At 41.8% G+C, this 15891-nt stretch overlaps 1 protein-coding gene across 1 annotated transcript in view; it reads right to left on the reverse strand.

Annotated features, from left to right (window-relative positions):
* Positions 1-4486: 4486 nt before the first annotated feature.
* Positions 4487-15891, reverse strand: part of eogt (EGF domain-specific O-linked N-acetylglucosamine (GlcNAc) transferase) — a 48634-nt gene continuing 37229 nt past the window's right edge. Inside the window, 1 exon segment of the mRNA XM_042505821.1 lies at positions 4487-4641. The gene's annotated coding sequence lies outside the window, so the exon portion shown is untranslated.

Raw genomic sequence — 15891 nt, forward strand, 5'->3', positions numbered from 1 at the left:
GGGGTGGCAACAGTAGCTGGGCAGCCAACAAACCAAGCTACCTTGAACTGATGGGTTAGCCAGGCGATTGATGTATTCTGACAGACACAGGCTAGCAGAAGCATTGTGCAATTTATCAAAAAGCTGTGTCTTTCCCCTGTCAATACCTGACAGGCATGTCCACGGCTATGAAAGGCCAGATATCTAGAAAATCTGTCACAGGTGGCAAAGTCAATGTAGAGGGACATACTGTATATCTCAGTGGGAACACACAGGTTAGTCTCAAGAAAGCAAGGTTACAGTGATCACTTATGTGGAACAAAACATGTCACACATTTTCCCACATCCTCTCTGCTATGAATCAACATATTCACATGTTACACATAGTTCGCAAAACTCTTTTTTTATTTTCAACCCTCTTTTCTTTCTTCATTTACCCTCTTAGATCACTCGTTGCCCTTTCTTCCCCTTCTCCACTCTCCTCACTTGCTCCATCTCATCCTCACCCCAGTCCTACGCAGCCCATCAATCCTCCTGACATTATCAGTGTTTAACAGGCCCACAGGCTTTTCGCTAATTATCATAACAGGTCGCTGGTACGGCTGAGTACTCCTGCGCAACAAATCTATCCCCAATAAAACCTGCTCACTAAGGAGACATCTTATAAGCAGCCTTAGATAAGGACACAAAGACTTGAATGCTCAAATTTAAACGTGCATGGACGCACTGGCACACTTGTCTACAACAAGCTTGTTTATGTTTAAAGTGCAAAAGACAGTAGTTTTAACGCAGAAATGTAACTTAAGGTATCATTTGTGATCAATGTTGAACCAGGGATTAGCCAGGTTTGCTTTCATGCTCTTACATGCTGTGGAAAGTTGAAAAACCCACTGTTAGTTTTGCACACTTCTGCAGCAGTGACTGAACTGTGGGTCTCAGATGATCAAATTTCAAGCATTCAAACAGGAAAAGAAAAAGAGAATATGAGAAAATCAAAGAAAATGCAGGAGAGTGTTGCTCAGAGCTGTGAGAGCACAATCAATCAATTTACCAGCAAAGAAAGTCTGATGTTTGTATAAGAAATAACACATAGGGTTGGAGTGTATCAATATTTGTGCTGCATTGCCTTGCTCAAGCTACTGGAATGCAATTTATTGTGTGACTTGCTCATGAAACGCTCTGTGTAATTGTTATGAAAGGCTGTAAAACACTAAATGAAAAGCATTGAAGATCTTATGGTCGTGCTAAAGAATTTATTGCCGCATGTTTGGCAGTAGATTTCATATTTTTCCACACAGCCTTGTCTTATTTGTGAGAAGGACAACTGTGAAAGTGGCAGGATGAGTAATGAATACATTAGTTCATCATTTTTTTGTGATGATTGTTTCAGTGCTAAAACATGAGATCTCTTGGGGTGTGTTTTAGTTAAGTTGAATATATTAAATTATATTGCAGGTCAACTGAAACACAAAAAAATTGACATATTAGACACTTCGTGTGTCACCTGCCAGGTATGTGTTGAAAATATACGGGACGCTATAACTGCAAACAGGAACACATTTGGTGACTCATTTTATATGATTTATTCCCAAGAGAGTACTGCCAGAAAACAAAAAGGAAAGCAGATGTTATTTTTCTCCAGAATTTATTTAAAGTGACAGCTGTCAGTCATATTATGTCCGCATGGTTAGTTGACATTCATTCCTTCCATTCCCATTATAGATATGTTTTTGAGGCGAGTTTCTGTAAAATGACAGATTGCCTCTGAGAATGACTTGGGTAAATGAGACTAAGATGAAAAAATGTATTTCTTGGGAAGCATTTTTTGACCTCTAGAGCCACCATGTGGCAGCATATGGTACAGCACCAGAAACGCGTATCAAACAAATGCCTCACTGACCTGCCAACACAACAGCAGTAAAAACACTTAAACTCATACAGTAGGAAACACAGAAAATGGATCTAGCAGTCATAACACACAGCCAATTATTTCTCAGCCTCAAACCGCTGTGTGTGTGTGTGTGTGTGTGTGTGTGTGTGTGTGTGTGTGTGTCAGGGTGGTATTCACAAGTCCTAAACTTCCACCAATTAGAGTAAACCCTCTAATAAAGCACCAGTTGGTTTGGGAGAGAGTCATCTTGTTTCACCGCAAGAGGGAAATAAGAAGAGGGCCGGCACCCATGCTGACCTTCACAATACACAGGGCCTGCAATTAGTCGTGTCCCTGCCATAAGCAGGCTGCCTCCTCTCCGTCAAAAGGAAACTAATACCGTCACTCACTGCACAGACTGGATGCTGGTAGCATTTCTGTGGCAGATAAAGGTCACTTTGCAAAACACGAGCAGTGAGAGCGTAGAGAGACCAGATAATTAAGGAAATTGTCATAATTAAGTGTGAGGAGGAGGTGACTTGGGAGGTTGTCACCAACAAGTCGAGGCACAAGATGCCGTGACTCAGCACGGCTGTCCCTGCAGCTAGCCCCGATGAAATATTAATAAGACTGTGTTGGTCATTTTTTGGTTGGGTGAAGGCCTGTCTCCATGACTTATGGAAATTAAGGATAGAGAATAAATTTAGCTTGTGGGCCTAAATTGAGTCAGATGTGGTTTCTATCTTTTTTCATGGATTTCTTGAGGAGTAAGTGAAGTGGTGCTTTGGTTAAAGGGAGTACTGCAGCTCTATGCATATTAATGTAGGCTTTGCCAATTAGGAGCCTGAGGATTAAATCATGAGCCTACATGACCTCTTCTACACGAGACATACACCCTACTTCTATAGCAACCCTAAACTTCTATGAATGAGGCTGCTCCAGAACAACAGCATCAGCCTTGAACTGCTGGATGTCTGCAACCACTCTGAAGAGATCACATCACACCCACACTGATCTATTTGTGTTGACAGCTGCTGACAGCTTAAGTGCCATTTGTATCTGTACGGGCTCGATCATTCAAACTGGGGTGTGTTTGCATCCAAGCCCAAAACGAGGTCTCGTCTAGATTACATTATGCCACACTGAGGGACAGAGCAAATTGTCCCCGCTCCAGCTCCTGTCCTCCAAGATCGGGATGACTCAGTCAGCGAAAGGCTCTGGGAACATGTGTTATACCTTTGCAGTGACAATGTAATTAACCTCTTGTGGTGTTGGAAGGGGGTGTTCAGAGCAAGACCTGGTGTACCTGTCGGTCCCCGATGGTTACGGCTGCCGGCGGACACCGGGTCAACGCAGAGCATCACCAAGGCAACAAGGAAGGCCACCTGCACAGGCCAAGCTGACCTCCCCCACAGTTTCATCCTTAGAGAGGGAGAGAGGAGGAAAGATGGGAGAGGAGGAGGAAGAGGGCATGAGAAGAGGTTAGAACACACACACACACACCTACCCCACCCCCCCCCCGCCCCCCGGCCCCCCCAAAAGACAGGAGGCAGAAGAGTGCAGCAAACAAAAGATATTGCTTTTCAAACAAGCCGATACAATGAAAGAGGCAAGTTGGCAAAGGTCAAAGGAAAAATGACAACCGTGAGAACAGAATAGACCTGAGAAAATATTCTTCCAGCACAGGCACACATACTGTGGGTGCAGCTAACTCACCAGCAGTACAGTCTGCTACCAGCATCCTTTTATGCCTATTAGTATCACATTAGGCTTAACTCTTCCAATTTTCTTCTGGCAGCAGATGATTACAAAAGAAGTTGACTTTATGAGTCATGACATTTTACAGAAAAACATGGTTCAGCTGAGAAATAATAATATGTGGATTAGGACTAATTATTATTTTCACCATTGATCATTCTGTAATTTTTTTTCAAACAATTGATTAATCATTTTGTCCATAAAACTTTAGAAAAAAAGTGCAAATTACTGATTGCATTATTTTCCAAGAGCCGCAGTCTTTAAATTGCTTTTTTATTTTGACCAATCATCCAAAAAAAAGATTTTTCTGCCAAACAGAAGATATTCTGTTAACTTTGACATATAAAAGAGCAGAACTACCTCACATTTGAGCAGCAACCCGACAGTTAATAATAATAATCTGACAGCAATAATGACCAATTATATAAATATCTGCTGATTAATTTTGGGCTCATTGTTTAAGATCTATTGGGGTGTAGCTGTTATTTCTGCAGCAAACACTAGATTTGGTCAATGACCAGAAAATCACGAGGCAAAATGTGTGATAAATCAAAAAGTAAGTCATTTTTTAAGAATAGTTGCTGGTTCTAGGTCCTAAAATGTGAATATGTTTTGCTTTCCGCTGTTTTATATTTATACAGATCCTGTGTTGCATGTGATTACTGCATAAAAATACCACTACTACTTTATTGTTGTTTGGATGAAACAAGCAATGTGAAGAGGTTAGCTTGACTTCTGAAAAGTTGTGGTAAGCATTTTCAGAAATGTTGTCATAGAATAATTTAATAAAAAATACTGATGAATCCAAAATGAAATTATTGGTTTGCAGCACTAGATTTTTCAAGCCTTCATGTGCGCAGGATGTCATCTCACCTGTTGGTCGTCTCAGTCTTCCTTGATGTATCTTCCACTCAGTAGCTCCTCTGTGGACAGGGTGTACACGCCATGGCTGCATTCACTCACACCTCAGCCCTCCTCCTCCTCCTCTTCTTCCTCCTGCCTCTCCTCTTCCTCACCTCAAACAGAAGAAGCCCCTAGAGAGAGTAGGTACAAAGACACTCGGTCAGAGAGGCCAGCCTGCCCTGAGGTTCCTCAGTGGCCTCTAATGGCCTTGCATGAAGGTCTATGCACACGCACGCATGCATGCACGCACACGCACGCACACACACACACACACACACACACACACACACGCACACACACGCACACACACACACACACACACAGAGACACAGGGGTAGAGATGTGAAGGCCTAGATTCTGTTAGATCCATTGTTTACAATAGGTTCACCTACCCCCAGGCTGAATGTGATCCCCACTCTAAATCACACACAGCCCCCACCCCACCCCACCCCGTCTCTCTCACTCACACACACACACACACACACACCCTTATACTCTGTCATGTACATACACAAAACAATGGACACGCTGGACAAGAGCACACAACACGATAAAATTTAAATTGATTTCAAAAATGGCTGTAAGAAAAACCTGCAGAATAATCTCACAGCTAAAACATTCACCGGTAGCAAATCAAATGATCAAACAAGCCACAAACACAAGTTGACGTCTATACACACACACAGACACACACGCACACACACACACGCAGTACATTTGCACAGTGTTTGCAAGGTAAATTCAAACAGTGTTGGAGGACAGCAGGAGAGACTCTCCCTAATTACAGCTGAGTGACAGCTTCTGATGTGTGTGCACCTCTACACACTCTCTCTCTCTCTCTCTCTCTCTCACACACACACACACACACACACACAAACACACATACAGAGTAAATTACCACGTCACCGTAGGAGTGTGTCAACACACCTCTCTTTACAAAGGGACTAACTCCACAATCTAAATGAAAGACAACAGATTCACATTAATAGCAAAATGTTCTCCTCTTCGAACCTTCATTATTCATCATGACTCATTGATATGCAGCTCAGTCCGCTGCTATGCTCGGAAACTTCCTGGGAATGTGTCAGCTCCGTCCAAGCCTGATACTTCCTCTGAGCCCATCAGTGTAGTGCCACTGCCCCCTGGTGGGGAACAAACCAACAGCAGCTTGAACCATCAAGTCAGAGATCGAGAAGAGATACCTCAAGAGTACATTTTTCTATAGAAGTGATGCACTTGCAGGGCAATCAAATTTAGACTTGATGGATACTGGCTGCGCCTATTAACAAAGATAATAACCTCTTAAAAGTGCATTATAAAATGATACAGGTCAGAGAGAAAGAGATTGTGACGAATGATAAAAAGAAGGTGAGATAATGAAAGGGTAGAAAATGGAGAGTGGATGAAAGGAACGACAGGAAGAACAGCAAGAATTTTAGGAGCACTGGGAAAAGGTAAAAATAACAGTTTGATCATAGCCTGGAAAATATATAATCTGATGTTTTAAAAGGCACACACACACACAGAGAGAGAGAGAGAGAGAGAGAGAGAGAGAGAGAGAGAGAGACATACACTGCAAAAGAGTGTTTGATTGTGTATTCTGAGTGTATCTTGTGTATGTACTCCTGCAGAGGAAGTGGAATGCAAATGCAGATGTCAAGGCCATCCCGTATAGTGGAGTGACGTCCTCCATCCTCACTGACATGTACAATATTTATATATTTGTACATTTCAAATTGCATTTGTGTGTTTGTTTGTTTGTTTGTGTGTAGGGTGCATAACTGTTTCAATGCAGTTTTGTGTTTGTGTGTTTCATTTGGATACAGTATGTAAAAGTATGCAAGGTGCATGTGCTGTGTGTGCAGTGTGATTAGGCATGCTGCATGGCAGCACTGTAGCCCATTTCTTATTCTCTTTTTAAAGGTGCTGGGCCATGGCACGCATTTTTATCAGCTTTGTTCTCTGATACACTCATTAAAAGAGCACAATAGTGCATGTGTATGTGTGTGTACGTGTCCGTGTGTGTGTATGTGTAGGTCTCCAGATGCAACTCGGTCTCGTCAGGTCTTCAGGGACAAAACGTCTTATCAGTCACAGCGATGTTGTCACCCTTTACTGGCTCACATGCACACAGACTGTGGCCATAGCGATAAACAGGTTGATTCTGTGCTGATGTGCATGAAGGCATAAGCTCACACATTTTCATACAGAACATTTGTGCTACCTAAAAAGTCTCAAGTGTCCCTGGGGGTATTATGTTAAAGGAAGAAGAGGTGTGTGTGTGTGGGGCTCAGCTGGTCATCATAGCTGTGAGGAGTCTTTGGCTTTGCCAGCAGTAAAGACACGCACACTCTCACACACACACACACACACACACACACACACACACACACACACGTACACACAAACATTAACAAACAGAGCACAGACATGCTCAAGATTATCCGAGAACATCAAGTCTCGCTCTTTCTAAAATTATCCCTCTTCCTATATCACCCTCCCCACTTCTTCTCCCTCTGTGTGTCTCTGTGGGCTGAAGGGCTGATTTGTGTCATTTCTTGCAGTAATCACACAGGAGTGACACGGGGGCCTCATTGACATGCAATAAGACAATCCCACCTCGACCAACAAATATATCTGTGTGCCCTGCATCCAAACAGCATCATCTACCAGCAATCTCCAAGCACGCACGCGCATGATCACAAACATACAATTCACAAATGACACGTGTACATAAAATTTCAGTGACCTTCTCTGTCACATCAGGAAACATGTATGCCATGCATAAAAATAAAACAGTGAGACGGGGATGTTACTGACACTCCACTGTTTGTCAGTCACACAGATTTTATCATTTGTCAGGACAGTACAGGAAGTTTCTGTTCATTAGACGTGAGCACCTGCAAAGAATAAAAGCTGCAACCATTACTTGATAACCTCTGCTGTCACCTGTTCAGTATGTAGCAGTGTTTGTGCTTTTCTGAATATCTCTATCTGGTTTGTCTTTCTTAAATCGATATGTTATCTCTCTAATTGGACTACTTGCATTTCCCAAAGTGCGTTTATCAGACTTCACTGAAAAAAAACAGAAGTGATTTATGTGTTTGTAAAAAGTCAGTTTCAGATTGTTTGACAAAATAGTCTCATCACCCAGCTGAGACTGGTTTTGCCTCACTCAGGATGACAATGTTGGACATTACAGTGATCCATTCAGCACGTTATTCTACAGTAAGATTTCTCGCCAATGAGTTCAATATTTCTTAATGTTATTCATGATTCTTTAGGATGGTGATCTTTGAACTTTTGTCTAGCATAGAAGTGGGTCAGGTTTTTGGTCAGTGTCAATGTTGAAGAGCAAGAAGAATCGTAATTTAATATATATATATATTATATATATATATATATATAAATAATTTATCTGCAATAAAATGACTGAAAGGAGAAGAACAGATTTAAAACTTTATTAGCCTTTATTAACCTTATTAGATAAAACAGATGTTGGATGTTGACATCTGTTTTATCTAATAATGACAACGTTTTCCTTTGGTGAAATAATTAGTTGGAAAAGATCATGAATCAAAATATATTGCAATATATGTTACTGCAATATTCAGCACCTTCCAACATGTTTAAAACCCATGATACTGTACTGTGAGTTATGTATCGTGATATTATTGTATCGTGGGGCCTCTGGTTATTTGCATACCTACACAGTACAGTACTCACCAAAACGCATTTTGGTGACCTCCCAAGCTTTCTCATTATTTACCATATTTCACAAAATCAAAATGTGCAGGAAAAATGACTGACTAAGTGGGTTTATTCATTAACATTAGGAGAATTAAAATTAAGATTAAATTTTAATGACCTTGTTGTCCTTCATCTTGTACTTCATTTACTCATTTCCATTACTGGTTCAGCTCTAAGAAATACATCCTTTCCTGTTTGTCCATCCAATACTTCTGTACTGTTTGGGATGTACTATTAACACAGTTTAGCCTTGGTATTTTTATTTTGTCTCACTCACACACTCATTTTTGTTGATGAACTTTACAGTTAGACTGATATATTGGCTGGCTGTGATTCAATTAACAATAGTGGCCTTTTAATTAAATATCAGAAGTGTGTCTGTCTACCTTTGATTTAGGCTAATATTCTCCATGTATTGAATTTATTCATTTTCAGCAATTTAATACAGTAATGATTGCAATGAATTATTTAAAGGCAGGTTTGTGTCCTGAATTTTCCTCTACCATCATAACATAAATTAAGTGAATCATCTATACCCTAACTAACTCTGATAAGATCAGTTAGTCTACTGTTTTGAACATAATTTGAGGTCCCATCATGCTCTAAATTATGTTTTGGAGGCTTTTTTTGTTCACTGACAAAAATAGTTTTCTGTCCTGATGACCAGTTTGGAATTTAAAACTATTCGCATTAAAAACAAACTTAAATAAAGATAAATAAAAAAAGATACAGGAAGAAAATGTCAGGAGGGGTTTTTGTCACATGGGCTTTGGTTGAACTCCAGTGTGCATGTGTGAAAACAGAAAAGCAGTGAGATTGGAGACCACACAAGCATCACACCAGTATGCTGATTTTTTTTGTGCCCAGACACAAACCAAGCAGACAAAAAGCATATCAGTGTAAAACAAAGTGCATCTCCCTAAGGCGCAAAGATACTGAAAATGAAACGGGCCAGAGCCCAATAGAATCTTATGTGAAGCGTTTCAGATTTTTGCAGATATGCAGAGTAGTAACATTCAGTTAGGGTGTGTAATGTTCTACTTCTACGTATTTGTCGGCCTCCGACGCTAAACCATTACAGCATGCTGCTCCCCGCCATTTCCTCTGGGTCGCTGGGGCAGATAGAGCGGGTGTGTGGCCCGATGCAAAAGCACACAGACACACACACAAACTTAAATTAACACGACATTGAGTATTCAGGAGCCCCATTTCTCTGTACCCTGATGTTCAGCCTCACGGCCCACTATTTTTTTTCTGGATTGTTTCACCTTATGTCTCTTGTTGTGTGTCTCAGGATCTATGCCTCTGTACATGTTTGTGTCTTATTCTCCCTCTCCTCCCTCTAACAGTGTGCAGATGAGAATTTTTGCTTTCTCCTCTCACACTGTTTTCTATAGGCTACAAAATCAATACCCCCCAACTGTAATTTTCTAATCATATCCTGCGATTTTTGTCTTCACAATTTATCACTGAACACGTGTGTGTGTGTTGTGTGTGTGTGTGTTGTGTGTGTGTGTGTGTGTGTGTGTGTGTTTGTTGTGTGTGTGTGTTGTGAAACTGTCCGAACATGCATGTGAGCTCCTCTGACTGTGGCATTAGACAGAGGCAGTAAAGCAGAAATATTGGACATACGATGAGTCAAAACACATGACAAACAGGCACAAACCCATCTAACCAAAGTTCTACATTGGTGTGGAATAATACTATTCTACAAATTATATGTAGGCTGTGAAATGTATATTATTTACTCTGATACACACTGTATATGTTAAAATTGTACAGTGGCAAAAGGGACATTGTAGGGGAAAGTGGGTCTGATTATCCAGGGCCTAAATGGCAGGCAGCCTTAGAAAAGTGTAGAATGAAAAGTTTGATTTTGTTCACACTTTTTGATTTCTAAATGATTAGAACAATAACTACACTAACACTGGCTAAATAAATTGGTTTAAAGACTTAACTTTGCATAGAAGAAATAGTGGAAGCTCTAGGAGCCTCCTATCACACCTTACTGCACTAGGATTTGTGTCTCTGCGCGCAGGTAGAGCTGACTGAGAGACTGCTTATGCTGCTGGAGCATCAACATACATGGTCATGTCGAGAAAGGGAAATCAGGGTTCCAAGAAATAAAGAGAAAGAAAGGAAGAAAGTTAGAAAGTAAGAAAGTAAGACTCACCACCCAAAACATGTTGTGTACCCCCAACCACCAAAAAATCCATGTAATGTCATTTGTGGGGCGCTAATTTGAAGGATATCATACGAACCATTGTATGATGATACGTTGCTAACACACTATAATATTGTCCACATAGTATTTTAGTTACATTTTTGATAGTTTGTTTTTTTAAGGACATACATGCCTTAGATATGTATTTTTAAACTAGCAGGAACAAATATTTTGATATAATCTTGTATAGATATATACAGATATATCTGTGTTAAAGTTCCAATAAATGTGATACAACAAAATTACATTGTGTTCCTCTTTAAGGTCCACACCAACTGTACATTTATATCATGTATAACTTATGATTCTCATAGGTTATTGATATAGGAAAAGGACAGAAGTCATCTGAGGGACACATAAAAACACTGCACTCGTTTACAGCCATCCATCCATCAACACAGCCACACCTCCCCCCGCCGTATTGTTTCCTCCAATAAACCAACAAGCTATTAAGTGGAGGATCCTCTGTTTGGTGAAATGGGCAGGTGGGGAGACAGAAAGGAGAGAAAGTTGCGAGTGAAAGTCTGAATTCAGGACCATTACCTGACTCTGGTATTGACTGCGAGAGTTCAGAGAATGGCCTTGGCACTAAGGTACCATTACAGCTCAATTGATCGGCCTGCACTTAAGTCCAAATCCCACCTTGTTGCACAAGCCATCGTGTCGGGATCCGGTGACCACGAAATATGTCTGTGTGCTTGTGTGTGTGTATATGTGTGTGTGTGTGTGTTGAGAAAATGTTGGGTTTTTTTCCAAGGTTGCTCTTTGCCCCCCTTCTTGTTCTCTCTCTACCAACTTGTTTTCATCTTGCAGCATCTCTCACTTCCTCTTTCTCTCTTTTTCCCCTCCCCCTCTTTCATGGATAAAAGTCTGAAGTGATCAGAGTCCCAATGTGTGTTTCATGTGTCAAAGCAGGCGGCCAGTCACTTCGGGGAGTCTGGAACCACCTCTCCAGCTGGCATCCAAACACAATGGTAGCTCATTCATTAACACATACATATAGCTCACACATGCACTTCTTTTCAGTCTAAAAACTGACACAGATGCACACATTTCCGCATTAACACAGACCTATACAGATCACTCCTCTTGCACAGATTGAACAGCATTTGTTTCCTGTGTTACTGGGTGTACCTGTCACATTCACACATTGCTAGCAAGTCTCATTAAAGTCTTTTAACAACCTCTCCCTCTAAAGTCGAGGAGGGGAAGAGGCAGATGTAGACTGTTACCTGTTTTATGGAGGGGAAACAAAGCACAGACGCTAACAGGCTAATAAACATTAGCCGTGCTAACACAACAAGTCTGCGGCCACGGCCCGGTCCCTGGTTTCCTCTTTACAAGTTAGTCGTTTAAAACCCAGACAACCAGTGTTGGGCTGGCATAGATCAGAGCAACCCTCCTCAGAGTCGCTGACAGACAGAGGCCAGGCCCGGGCTGTAAATCCAACGCACTCTAATAAAGCAATAAAAGGCCATTAAAAGTCAGTGTCCCTCAGCACTGGAAGATGGATGGAAAGGTGGAAAGTAAAGGAGACACTTTTAGATGGCTATACACACCCACACACATTTTGGCAGGTTTTTTTTCCTCCCTCTCCACTTGAGACAAACTAGGTATCTGCAATATTGATGCCTTTCTCCTGTTGTTACTGCTCTTTTATCCTTGCTGGCTGCAGCTCGCTTTTGTGGCAAAAAAAAAGTAAACACTGTGATTTAGAATGGTAGAGCGCAATCTTTATGTACTCTCCTGCTCACTCAGTAAGCTCTCTGTTTCTGCCACTGATCTGCCTTCCTCCCTGCGAGGTCTACTGCAATGTTTTCCGCTACAACAATTTCATACCAGCCCACATTTTATTTACACTATCATGCACAAATGCAAATGTAAAGTTGGCTCTCGCATCCTGGCTTTTACTACGTGTTACCAGTAGCAAAATAGCAATACCAGATTTTTTTTATTGGGACTGGGATTGTTGTTATGAGAACAATAATCCAAAATTTAGCATTCTAATTATTTGAGTGTTTGTCACAGGAAGGACCATTTTCTGGTAATGGGAAGCCAACTTTTTAGTGTGTTTCTTTCCTCTCTGTCTTTATCCTCCCTTTTGTCATTCTTATTGCAAACTGAAGGAGGGAAACAGCACAACTTGACGTAATAAAACATAGTTTCTACACACCCAGTCAATGCTCCTCGCTCCAGTCTGCGAAAAGAACAAGAAAAAGAAACAGATAAGAACAAAGTGTGTGTTTGTGTATTGCCAAACCCGACTGGCCCTTTCTCTGTAGCTGCTAGTATCGAATGGCGGCCCGGAGCCAAACAAAAGCGGGCCGAGGCCCTGACAGTGAGTCTCCCGAGAGCAGCGTCCATTCATTGTGCTTTGTGCCCAAATTATGATTAATGGAAAATAAACAACCTTGATGTGAAGCCTGCTTTGATTTTCTATGAGCCCCGGCCTCGCTGTAGTTGTAGCTGTTCCCCTGGCCAAGAGAAAAAAGCGCTGGACAAACACTCACTGAAGCTCAACTCTCGGCCTCATGACGCTCTCACACAACAGCTTTAAATCAATGAACGCACAGATAAAGGAGCCGCTTTTGCAAACCTCTCCCTCTCGTACACACTCTCTCTCTCTCGGTATCTCTGCACATCCCCACAGAAAGTCATAAATGCAGACAAACCGACATCTTGATTATATCAGTCCCCTCTGCTGCTAATGACCAGCTTGCGCGTAATTATATTAATTACCATACGTGCCACGCCTGTCAATTGGCCAGCCAAAGGAAAAGGGAGAGCTTGATACAAGTAGAAAGGATAAAAGGAGCAAAGGGAAGGGAACAGAAAAAAACTGCAAATGACGACATTGCAGAGTGGTCAGAGTGGGAAAAGGAAGAGAAGCAGAGAGGAAAAGAGAGAGAGGTCAGGAAAAATAGAGTGTAGAGCAAGAGAGGGACAAAGACAGAGAGCGGTGAGAGAGAGAGAGGAAGCCTGATCAATTGTTCATTTTACAAAGTCACTGAGACGTGTCAGCAGTGTCAATAAGTGAATTAATTTGTCTGTGGGTCTCCGGAGCATGACACCATATCACTCTGCTCCCCAGAGACATGAAGGGCCTCTAACCCTTCTCTCTCTTTCTATCACATACACAAACAGGCACACACTCTCGCACACTCTCACAAAGCAATTCCATACAAGGATCATACACGAATATTGGGAACAGTGCACACGGAAACACTTTCACACAAATGTTCCCAGGCTTGTAGATGCATATTCTCACTGCGCACACAAACCTTTTGCTTTTCGGCATTTGGGAGGACTTTGCAGTTACAAGCACATATTGTATTCTTTTCCGAGAATTATCTTAATCATAGCCATAACCATCTCCTGCCTCACCTACAAAAACAAGTCTTAAAGGTCCAGTGTGCAGGATTTATGGGGATCTATTTGCTGAAATGGTGTATAATATTCACAACTACATTTTCATTAGTTATAATCACCTGAAACTAAAAATTCATGTTTTTGGTACTTTAGAGTGAGCCATTTATATCTAAATATGGAGCAAGGCCTCTTCCACAGAGTCTGTCATGTTATTTCTACAGCAGCCCAGAACGGGTAAATCAAGGACTGGCTCTAGTTAAGGCTATTTGCATTTTCATGTCAGCCACTGTAGTTCTCCAACACGTCTGGCACATGAGAGAAGGTTCAGTTCCGCAACTTCACCGCTAGATGCCACAAAAGCCTACCCACTGGACCTTTAGCCCAAAATGCAAGGATTTTTCTTGTAGGGACCAATGTTTTTGTTAAGTCCTACATGAACAGATTTTCATTCCCACATGCCTCTTTTCCACAAAATTAGCTCTCGTTCTCAAACCTGTTCGGTTCATGATTCTTGAAACCTTTGTGCTATCTAGACAATCAGTCCACATTTCCAAAAGTTTTGAGTGGGACCACTGCAATCAAGGATGTGTCATTAACAGAGTGTTGCGCAATGCACAACAGAAGTAAACAATAGCAAAATAGCAGATTACATTGACAACCTCTCTCTTGCTATCTCTGCACATACCCACAGAAAGTTATAAATGCAAACAAACCAACATCTAGATTATATCAGTCTCCGCTGCTGCTAATGACCAGCTTGCGCGTAATTATATTAATTACAGAACTTCTGTTCTGTTATCGCAGCTATTTGTTTTTACCAAAAAAAAAGCAGGGACCAATTATTAATAAGACCACTTCACACTATTTTCTAATAATTTCCCACTTGACCTTTACATCCTTTTTTTCCAACCTGTAGATTATGACACACCTACTGATGTCATCATGGTTCGCTCTTTGGGTCAAGAAAACCCTGCTATCTTTTGTTCCATCTAAGAAACCAACTTCTCGGGTTCTGAACCAATTTATTTTTGGTCAAAATGCCCCGGAACGGTTCAGGATTAGGTGCAGGAACCAGAACAGAACCCATTCCATGTTGGTGGAAAAGGGATAACAGTGTGATAATCTAATACAAGAATATATGTGCATGTAGGCATGGAATTAACCTTCAATTACATGAATTCAAATCCAAGTGAAATATATTGCTCAATAGTAAACCATAAATTCTAACTTATTTCATGTGGATATATGTACTGCACACACACACACACTGACAATAATGATTCATCCTCATTCGAGCAGCCATCCTCAAGGGAGGCTATTGTCGGCTGGTGACTGACATCAGTCAGCCACCAAGAGGGACCCTCAACCACTGGCTGTCTGCTGTTTTCATCACAAAGCCATCACCTCCAGCGCACACACACACACACACACACATACACACATAAACTATGTGAACCAACACATTACTACGACATACAAATTTACACACACTCACTCACTCCTCTGGCAGATTCCCCCTCAGTCCTGACTACCCAAACACCTCTTGGTTGAAGCCTTTCTCTCAAACATCCAATCAGTCCAACTCTCCCCCACATTAGGCCACGGCTCTCCCTCTCTGTTGTTTTCTATCTCTTCCCCATCCTTCCCCCATTTCATGCTGTGCATCCCACGGGGTTGAACCCCCCCACACCACAAGGCACAGTGTTGTTTGAGGGCTGCTGTGATGACCGCCCCAGGCTCCGCCACCACCCCACTGCTTCCTCGCTATGGCCTCACGGTGGACCCACACTGCAGAGCATGCTGGGAGCTTTTCATAATCCCACAAACACACTAACGCTGTCGCTCACGGTTACCGGCACATCTGCCAGCTGCCAGAGGGGAGTGAACAGGGACGCACTGTCTCTTGCAGAGACACACATATGAATACATACACACACACACACACACACACACACACACACACACACACACACACACACACACACACACACACACACACACACAGACTTACACACAAGTACTTGTAGAAGCAGCAGAT

This window comes from Plectropomus leopardus, chromosome 2, assembly GCF_008729295.1.
Source record: "Plectropomus leopardus isolate mb chromosome 2, YSFRI_Pleo_2.0, whole genome shotgun sequence".
Taxonomy (NCBI): domain Eukaryota; kingdom Metazoa; phylum Chordata; class Actinopteri; order Perciformes; family Serranidae; genus Plectropomus; species Plectropomus leopardus.